This window comes from Tachysurus fulvidraco, chromosome 19, assembly GCF_022655615.1.
Source record: "Tachysurus fulvidraco isolate hzauxx_2018 chromosome 19, HZAU_PFXX_2.0, whole genome shotgun sequence".
NCBI lineage: Eukaryota > Metazoa > Chordata > Actinopteri > Siluriformes > Bagridae > Tachysurus > Tachysurus fulvidraco.
The window spans coordinates 5,053,803-5,064,908 of record NC_062536.1 but is presented as its reverse complement, the minus strand read 5'-3'; the positions used below and the strand labels follow the sequence as shown (position 1 = coordinate 5,064,908).

Genomic DNA, 11,106 nt, shown 5'->3' with positions numbered 1-11,106 from the left:
AGCATTAGTACCAATCTAAATGTCACAGTTCACTTTCCAAAGACTACTTTAGTAACATTTGTGAGGCCACAACACTAAATGTGTGTACATATGGAATGAAAAGTTTCAGAGCGATGGTTCTGATATTCCAAACATGGGACATTTCTGAAATATTTAGTATGAAAAAAGTAATTTAAGTTGCATCCACTGCTTCAACTTTTACAGCATGAAAGTTTTTTTTTTCCAGCATCTGACTCTTTATTCTGATTATTCGATTAATGTAATATTTATAACTAGGACTAAGTGAAGAGAAAAAGGCCTATGGTTGAGCAGGACAAGCGTTAATAAAGCCTCATGCAGAGCAAGATCTTGGCAATGGAGCACTAGAGTCTAATATTACAGGCAAACATCGTTATCATGGGAATCTCCTAAATCTTTAACAATACAAACAGACACAGGTCACATTGAAACACAAAGGAATATCAAACACAAAAACAAGGCTTTGACCTAATGAGACAAGAATGAATGTCAAGAAGTCTCAAACAGATGGAATATACACAATTTAAATGTAAATACAGTGAATCTGGTCAAATCTATAAACTATAGCTGGTGTGACTAACATTTTAGACCATAGGTTGTTGTAATAAAGGAGGGAACCATCTCATGTCAGATGTTTCCAAGTGAACATCAAGGTCCTGGAGACATTTACCACAGGTGATGTCATATCCAGGGTTGTTAGTGGAATCCACATACCTCCAGGATTAGATCCATAATTTCTACCACATGTGTGGCAACAAAGGTCTTGGAGTGGCATGAGACAGATCAGACCCATGTGATGTCTGTGGTAAAATCAGCCCACAAAAGCTCCTGAAAATTAAGGGTTGTCCTTCTACAAAGACAGATGCAAGACAGGCATTAATGAAAGCTATGCGAATCTCATCTCAGCATTTTCTGGTGGCATTTGGGTTCTACTTTTAAGTCTTGCAGTAATAAATGACATCTCCACCCTTCCTTCGTTGCTTGACGGGCAAAAATAAAAAGTTTCTGTTAGTGTAACACAAAATCAACAAGGAAAGTTGTTGACTAGTTTGCAGTAAACTGACAGGCTTTCAAACTTTCAATAAAACGGCCAGTGCACATTTTTATATTTATGATATAAACTTATTTTTGAATATTTTATAGTAGAATATTCATTATTTATTTAGTCAGTCAGTCATTCAGTTATCTTTATTAACCACTGTATTTTGGCCATGGTCTTGGTGGCTCTAAAACCTCAGAAACACCTCTAAAGTAAATCGGTAATAAACATGACTAACAGCTCTAACCTGAACATTCATTCATTCATTCATTCATTTTCTCCAGCTTATCCGAATTTCTCGGGTCACGGGTCACGGGGAGCCTGTGCCTATCTCAGACGTCATCAGGCATCGAGGCAGGATACACCCTGGACGGAGTGCCAACCCATCGCAAGGCACTCACACTAATTCACTCACACAATCACACACTACGGACCAGAGATGCCAATCAACCTACCATGCATGTCTTTGGACCGGGGGAGGAAACCGGAGTACCCGGAGGAAACCCCAGAGGCACGGGGAGAACATGCAAACTCCACACACACAAGGCGGAGGCGGGAATCGAACCCCCAACCCTGGAGGTGTGACGCGAACGTGCTAACCACTAAGCCACCCCTTAAACCTGAACATATTGATGTCAATTAAAATCGCTTGGAACCAGTTTTAGTGGTGTTTTAGTGGTGTATTTGTTAATATTGTAAATATAATCTAAAGTCAAAGGTCAACGTATAAGTTTTGTAGGTGTGACCAGTTGTATTCATTGTTGTATTCTATACTGTATGTACTTCTTCAGCCTTGTTCTCAAGTCAAGGTTGAACGAATGACTCATTAAGTGAAAGGCATCCCGATTTTGACCTTTGACCCATTTGCATTAGATTTGGCTTAATGCCATGCTGCAAGGTGAAGTGTAATTTAGCAAACCTTGATGCATTTGTGTAAATCTGAGCAGCCTTATGCATGCTTCAGGATTCATTTAGCCTTTTCACTTGTGACCCACAGCCCCCAAGTGGGCTGTTGTGGTACTGATGACAAATAGGCTAATTTTTTTTTTTAGTAGTATTATTATATTTTTGCCCAGTTCAAAAATCATAATAAATATTGTACTATGATGTCACTGTGCAGAATTATTTCCATAGAGTATAAATGTTTCATTTACTTTCCTGTAAATGACCAAATGAATACACTTAAACCAAGGATGTTGCATTGTCTCGTTGCATGGCTGAGGATGTCACTCTGCCTCTTTGGGTCTCTGATTACATTACTCCTTCTTGCCTTTTGCCTCATGAGCACATCACGTTCCCTCTTGCTTGGAAGAGGATGTGCTTCTCTGTCAGTCTCTGTGGAGAACATTGTGACTTCACCTTGGGTTTTATGCCCCCACTGGCTTTGCAGTGGCTGTTGCTCAAATCTCTGGCTCTGCTTTTGGCACTAGCCAAATTGAGGACATTTATGTTTAAGGAGAACTGTTAGTCACAAGAATCTGTGTTGTGAGCTTATGCATCTTTCCACCTGTGTTATGCTGCCCTGTGATGCAGCATCAGCGGCAGTTAGTGTGCGGCTTTCCCGAACACACAATTTGGAGGAGCAGCAGTTCAGATGAAGAAGCAACCATGCAAGAAACTAGTAATTTCTAAAGCCTGTATTCACAAACCGTACTCATATTTCCAATATTGAGTATGAACAGTTTGTATGATTCATATTCTACTTATGTGAAGGTTTTTCCTCTTATTTCTAAACCTTAAAGCTTACTTCCATCTCCTTGGAGGAAGCATTGACATTTAAAAAAAAAAAAGCCTTTTGTCTATGTTAGTCTTACTGGGTTTTGCATATTTTGTTTGTACGTGTTTGTTCTGCCCTGACCTATGCCTTGTTTTGACCTCTACATATATTTTGGATACAGGCCTATGTCATGATTAAAACATTTGAACTTCACCTTTATATATCTCTATGAGAGGTTTGTGGCAAATTGCTTTGCAACCTTATGGATTCAGCAGGGAAGCCAGATTTGTGCCACAGAATCTCAGGAACAGCTAATGGGACAAGAACATCAGTGTCTGTTCGATCTTAGTGCGAAGGTGTATATCCTCCCAGGAACTCTAGCATCCATTGCTGTGCTTTGTGCTCCAGGCCAAGCAGTTTGACTAACTATTGCTAACTCCTGAGAGCTTCTGTGTAAAAGATTCCTCCAGTGTTCCCTCGATTTTGGAAATCATGAGAGGATTTCTGAGTCCATGATTGTTGCTTCATGAATCTCTTCAAAGGCAAGGCACTCAAAAAGGCTATTAAAGAATGGGAGCACTGAGGATAGAGTACCTCACCTCACAAACAATTTACAGAGCTGTTCTTGCATTCAAAGGGAATGAGACGGGAAAGCTACTTTTTTCCTTTACACAAGGCTCCTGTCATATAGCTGAGTACACACGCTAGTGAACAGTGGCTGGTATAATTCAGTGCTAAAAGCAGTATTCCTCCAAGGTTTGAATCTAGAAATTCTCACTCCGATAATGTGCCACAACAAACTTTACTCCATTACTGATTGCCCCATTCACTTGTATCTCCTGTTACACACCTGAGGGCCCTTTCTTAGCAAGTGGACCTCCCTCATGAACCACATGAAGCTTCTCTGCCTTTTGGCCAAGATCATGTGTAGTATTTGTTCTTATCAGTTTAATATCTGATACGTCCTCTATATGAGGACTACATATTAAATGGATTTTTAGAGCTGCTACATCCCATGCTATGGTCAAAAGCTAAGCTGATGGTGATTACCACATGATAACATACACTGTGCTAATCAAACACGCATCAAGTTTTGGATTGTATCCCAACAAATATTTTGCATATACAAAATTCTGTGAAATTATGCTATGCCTTGAAGGAAGGAACTTACCACAAGTCAAGCTGACATGCAAATAAATATTGGTCTTTGGTTGTCTGTCAAAAACTGCTAATTGCATGCAAACTGAAGAGACGTTTTTAGTGTCTTACTGCTAAATAAACATGCAAAAGCAAAGTTTTATACTACTTATACTGTTATAGGATGTAGATTTCACATTAGGACGTCACATTAGAGTCAACAATGAGTAATAAATCTGCTACAAAGAACAAGCTGGATTTATGCAAGTCATGCAAGTCACTTAAATTAAAAAAAAAAAAACCCTGGCAGCATTAATAAACTTTAGAATAGTTCACATAGGTCTGTTTAAATCCTGTCACCTACTGTATGTCATCTAGTACATTTTAAAAAACCTGCATTTTACTTTTAATCTTAGTCTTACCTTCACACACACAAACACTCATGCACATACATAAAAGCGATGCAGGATCAGAGTTTCTGTTGAGGCCTATTATAGAAACACAGTATCGCTACTCCTAGTGTAAGTAAACACCTCTGGTCATAAGATCTCATACACACACAAACATGCGTCTTGTGAGAACCTTCCACTGACGTAACTATTAATGCTGCTAATTAACACCATGTCTAAATATATCCAGATCAAATCTTTATGTTTTTAATTAAAAGATGCAGTTTTTTCCCCCTCACCGAGACCAACTAAAAGGTTCCCACATGGTACAACACACAAAACCCATTATGTTTTCCACACACAAGCAGAATCCCAGTAACTCCTTAACTTTTGTCTGTTAGATGAAAGTTAGTTAGCTGCGTATTTATTCGGTATTAAAAGTTTTATTTGTGCCACCCAAAGGAAAAGGTTTATCTATCAACAAGTTTCTGACTCTTAGCACATCTCTGACTTGGCTGCCATTCTCTTTCACTTTCACCCTCTCATTGCCCTGTTGACCCCTGTTCTGAGTGCAGGGATAATGTCATCACCATGAGGCATGGGGCTTGAAATGATAGCACAGCACAGAGGGCAAGCGTTCCACGCGAGCTTTAAACAAGGGGCCTGGGGGGCTGCTTTCTGCTGTGCAAGTCCAACGGTGAAACAGAGCTAGAATCTCACCAGGGATTTTTTGGAGAAATGCCATGAATGCATGCTACATGAGCTGACTGTTATGGATGAGCAAACCAGTGTCATACAAAACCCATGGCTCTTGGCAGAGAGTCATATAGGTTATATGTGTTTGGGATAAGAGCGGTGGTTTGCATTTGTGTGGATGCCAACAGAGTCTCGTAAATAATAGCTGACTCAAGACATGGAATGTCTGTGATCAAGGTGACTCGGGAAGAGTTTGATAGACAGAAAAGCTCCTGTGCACTCCTGAGACTGCATGTCATTGACAAATCACCCTTCACATAACGAAAGTGTAATGAAAACCTTTCCAAAAAAATGTCGGATTATGCAAAACAATTTCAAAAACAAACAAACCGTTGACTGACAGAGGAGAAGGCAACGAAACGGGATATACTGACTCTGTTAAAACATGAAAAGTCAGCACTAGCTTGCAAAGTCTCTGTGTCTTTTTGTCTCTGTCTTCCTGCATGTCTGCAATGGAAGCCTGATGTTCCATTTATAGCTGTGGCATGTTCATGTAGTGCGGAGAAGCAGTTCCACTCAGGTCAAATATGGCTCTGACATTTTTCACCAGGACAGAAGCCAGCACACAGCAACAGTGGAAGGTTCCCTGACCTAGACATTCAATTATCCCACGTCACACTAATATTCTCCAAGCTCTGTCTCTTTATGTCAAATTTTGATGAATTATGAAATGTGAAGAGAGAAAAGGAAAATTGTCTTCTCTCTCTCTCTCTCAATAAATAAATAAATAAATAAATAAATAAGTGCATGTGTATTGACTGGACTACTAACTAAACTACAGTTAATAACAAAAAAATTTGCTAGAGGATAGAAGATCTTAAAATCTATCTATGGCAATTAAAAAAAAAAAACTAAAAAAAAAAGGAGAATTTTTTTTACATATTTAAAAGAAAATTACATAAAAGCCTTAAATACAAATAGCAAGTTTTACGATCAGATTTTGTCCACTCTTTTACTTTTGAGCATTTTGACTCTAAACGCTCTTTCCGATCTTAAAACCAAAGCGTCATCTACAGTCATCTGCCACCATCTTGGGAATAGGTGACTGTGTCTCCACTCAGTTACTGAGAAAAGGAAAAGTTGCAGTAGAATGTAATAAAATCTCCACATCCATGTGTTAACTGAGACCTGGACTACTAGCTACTTTTTGCCTCTCTCTCCTCTAACTATGCTTCCTCTTTATGAAAAAGCTTAAGGAGTGGTGACAGGCTTGCTACTCTACCAGAAGTGGCACTTCACACTCATCTTACAAGCTTATCCTTCATCTGTCTCATCCTTCATCACCCACCATGCCTTTCACCCTAGTACTCGTCTGATCGAACCTCATTCAATCGAGTTCCATTCTTCTTGACTTCTTTCAGTTGCCCTGGTTTCAACTACCCAAACTCTCACTTACCTGAATTCTGACATCTGTGCTGGATTTGGATTTTACTCACAAATACATCCACCTGTCTCAATTCTAATGAATTCTCCATTATAACACGATGCAGTAGATTCCAATTAAAACCATTTTTTCAGTCTGAAACACTGACAGCCATCCAATGAAAAAGGGTCCCATAACATTACTGTAGGCACGAGAAGCTCTGCTTATTCATGATATTCTTGGCATCATATATAATAATTCTTGGGTTACCATGGTTACAGCTGCATATTCCCTTAGTAGACTAGAATCTAGGACAGATCACTACCTGCTCCCTGTATAGAGAGAACTACAGTATATGTTTCTGCACCCAAAGTGTATTTACCAATTGAAGTTCTAAACAGACTCTTAAAGTGGGCTCACAAGGTAGCCAAAGGCCATGCTCGTCTCAAAAGAACACTTAGGTACCTCACACACTATCCAAATACTGTGACAACACTATTGCTGGCCCACATTGATGTAAGATACTACTCAGTATCTTAATTCATGTAGTAAATCTTCTACCAATAAAACTCATGCTGCTGCCCATACCACAAATACCTTGGTCACGTACAGCATTTGACTTTATCACAGATGCACAGATCCCACCCTCTGAATGCTCCATAACCAATATTCACTGTTGAAAGGATTGCAATAGTATGCAAATTAAGCCCTCTTAAACCTTAAAGCAGCTTTTCAGACACCATCCTCAGATGAATGGGCAAGTAGAGAGGACCAACCAAAAGATCAGAAGGTTCTTCAGGAGACACTTAGCAGTTACAAAGGCCCCAAAAGTCAATTTTGGCCAAATTCATTCACTGGGCTGAGTACACTCAGAACTCTTTGACGCACTCATCTATTGGTCTAACCAACCCTGGGTTATTAACTGCTACTGTTCCCAGGGAACCCTGCCCAATCAGAAGCTCCTGCAGTTCACAAGTGGAAAAAGGTGTTAAAGGGGGTACACACAGCTGTTCTAGGCATCATGAAGTCAAAAGAAACAGGCACATTGGAGAAACTCCATGTTTCCACTCTGGTTGGTTCCCGGTCTGGTTGTCCTCTCACGACGTTTGACTATGGCTTCCTAGCCAAAATTCGTTGGTCCTTTAGAATTCATTATTAAATTTTGATCAATCTCAAGCCGACTGCAATTGCTTAGACAACACAACAGGGTGGCCCATCTACAGTATATTGTGAAAATTCTTCTGGAATCAAGATAACAAAGGTTGTGTGTGCTGTCGCATCCAGAATAGCCACTGTTCCAACTCCAGTGCTAATCTGTACATCACTCTCTTACTCACCTGAACTGTGACACACTTGTTTCCCTTAATACTAACAACTACTGTACATCCAGCAGGTCAATACATCCATTGAGTCAATCCTTAGCTTACTGTCTGTGTATTGTTTCAAACGTTCTTCTTATGTTTGCATGGGTTTCCTCCACACTCCCTGGTTTTCTCCCATTGTCCCAAAACACGTAGTTAAGCACATTGGTACTTAAGTCTAAATGTGTGTGTCAAAATGTTGGCCTGCATTGAAATGGAATCCAAAGTTCCCAGGATTGGCTTAAGACTCAATGTGACCCTGACCAAAGTAAATCGGTTACTTAAAGCGAATGATTGACTAAATTTACTGTAGTAGTATTTTTAGCTAATGTGATGATTATGATTATTATGGTGTTTTCTGCAAAATTGCTATATGTCTCATTGTAATTTCAGCCCATGGCAGTTTTTGTCAGGTCAGAACCATTCGAACAGGGATAATGGGTGCATTTGAAGCCGTGCACTTAAACTTCTCATTTGTTAAAACAACACAAAGCCATTCTGTTAAGGAATAAAACAGAAAGGCAAATATTTGGCCCTGACCGAAGCAACAAAGTCATGTGAATGGTTTTATCGTGCAGATTTTTCCACCCGCAGGGATTGGGGCACGGTAAAGAGAGTGAGCACATGTCTTTACCTGTATAGATCAAAAGGAAAGCTGTATCATATTCAAACTTAATTATCTACTGTATGTTATGATAAAATTTGCATTACATTGGTGATCTGTTTGTATATGTCATATAATTCTGTAATAATGGTTCATAATGCAACTTATTGGCATGGCATAAGCAAATATTATGATCAAACATGACCTTAAGCTTGAAATCTACATTGAGCTACATTGTGATAGTGTTCAGGAAAAAATAAAAAAGTATACAAAATAAATAAAAAAAAAACAGTAGCGGATAATTCTCTTGATGCTCTTGATTGGCAGCAGATGAATCAATTACTTACATCCAGTAACTCAAAAACATCAGCACTGTGTACACATTATACAGGATTGATTCTGAGCACTTGCTTGCACGGTCATACTTTCCACTGCAGAGTCACATTTCCAGGTTACCACCATACCACCTTAAAATGCAACAGAACAACGTAATAAAAAGAAATAGAGCAGAAATGATCTGTAAGAGAGAAAGACTTTTTCCATGGAATAGCTGAGTGATCAGTAAACGCAAGTATCTTTCCACAGGAACAATGAGTATGTAGTTCCTAATAACCACCATGCACTGTGGCAACTCATGTTGGGCTTAAATACCAGACAGATCAGTACAAGTGAAGGCTTTGGAATTGAACATTATGAGCAGAATGGTATATAGAACCAGCTGTCAGGATGCTAATTCATTTAGGGGATGTTGTGGGTTAATATACTTAAATGAAAGAAAGGGCATTTATAAACCACTGTCTGTAAAAAAAAAAAAAAACCCCACAGAGGCCCTTCTTTCTTTCGCTGGACTTGGTTTAAGCACCTGGTTAATATTTAGTGGTATTTATCCACTCATAGCCGGGCCTCTGTGTAGCAGGGAGTGAAGGTCAGTGACGGGTGCCTGAAATTGTTACCACTAATCACATGCTTAAAAAACAAGTACAATCCATCTTGAATAACATCCACCACCTCCACCACTTTAATGTGTGATGCAAGTCAACAAGAATCAGGGACTGGTCACCTACAGTATAGTAATCACTTGAGCTTAAATGATAGAACTATTTCTGTTTGATGGAAAATACACTATAGATTTGAATACTACTATTGGGCACATTTAATAACCACCATCTTTTAATATTATATTTAACATACCATGAGATAAGAAGAGATTTGAGATTAACCTCTACTATTGTGATGGAAAGGCTAAAGTTTGGAGAAAGAAAAGACCTGCTCATGATCCAAAACAATACTGTGGCTTAGTGGTTAGCACGTTCGCCTCACACCTCCAGGGTTGGGGGTTCGATTCCCGCCTCCGCCTTGTGTGTGTGGAGTTTGCATGTTCTCCCCGTGCCTCGGGGGTTTCCTCCGGGTACTCCGGTTTCCTCCCCCGGTCCAAAGACATGCATGGTAGGTTGATTGGCGTCTCTGGAAAATTGTCCGTAGTGTGTGAGTGAATGAGAGTGTGTGTGTGTGTGCCCTGTGATGGGTTGGCACTCCCTCCAGGGTGTATCCTGCCTCGATGCCCGATGACGCCGGAGATAGGCACAGGCTCCCCGTGACCCGAGAAGTTCGGATAAAGCGCTAGAAAATGAACGAATGATCCAAAATATACAAGTTCATTGGCCAAGCATGGTAGAGGTTGTGTTATGGCTTTTGGCGCTTTTTGGCGATATGGCGCTTGCACGACTGCTTCTGGAACATGATTAGTTATCATTACTGAGGACATAACTCATAATGGTAGCAGCAGAATGCATTAAAAAGTATACAGAAACATTTATAGAGATTTATAGAGAATATATAGAGAAATGCATCCAATCTAAATAGGAGGAACATTTATTCATCATGCAGCAAGGCAATGACTCGAAACACACCGCCGACAACAAAGGACTCCATAGAGGGGGAAGGTGGAGTGTTTTAGACTGGTAAACTCAATTACTAGATCTTAACCCAATTACGCATGCACTTTGCCTCTCAAGACGCAGACTGGGGGAGGGGAAAAGACATCCAAACCCGACAACAACTGATAAGCACTGTTGTACAAGCATCACAAAATATGAATGCAACAGTTTGGTGATGTCAGCTCTTCACTGATCTCAAACCCAAAAATCCCATATACAGTACTGTACTTTTAGATGAAACATTTTGTTGGATTTCAGCTTCTTCCTAAAAGGAGCAAAAAGCAACATCTAAAGAAAGTTAGATAGTAATGCTTTTCTACTTAAATGTGATTTCACAGTGGTGAAATCTTTTATACTGTATACACAGAGGCCCACACAGATGGCAGCCTGCCATCTTTTATTTCTGGCATAGCGGTCCATTTTAGGCATTTTTATTTTCCTCACTCTGTCTTTTTTTAAATGAGTTTTTTATTAATATCTTGGCACCGATGCTAGCCAGGTCACATAGTCTGGGATAGTTGAGGGGTAGTGTTATGTCCTGGATTTATAGATGTCTAGCATTGGGAACTCTGTGATCACAAAGCAGTTCTATTTACAGAGCAGAACAGGTCAGTCATCAGGCGCTGTCCTTTGCAGTGCACCGTTTGGAACTCTGGGCAGCAGTGAAAAGGAAATATAATCAGGTATAAGAATAAATACATGTACTTAACGGTATGGGAAAAATACAGATCACTTCTCTAAGAATCTTGGGCTAAGAATAATTTTTTTTATCTGCTGACTGATTG

At 39.7% G+C, this 11,106-nt stretch overlaps 1 pseudogene; it reads left to right on the top strand.

Annotated features, from left to right (window-relative positions):
• Nucleotides 1-3,669: 3,669 nt before the first annotated feature.
• On the top strand, nt 3,670-3,791 carry LOC113645952 (annotated as a pseudogene).
• The last annotated feature ends 7,315 nt before the right edge of the window (nt 3,792-11,106 follow it).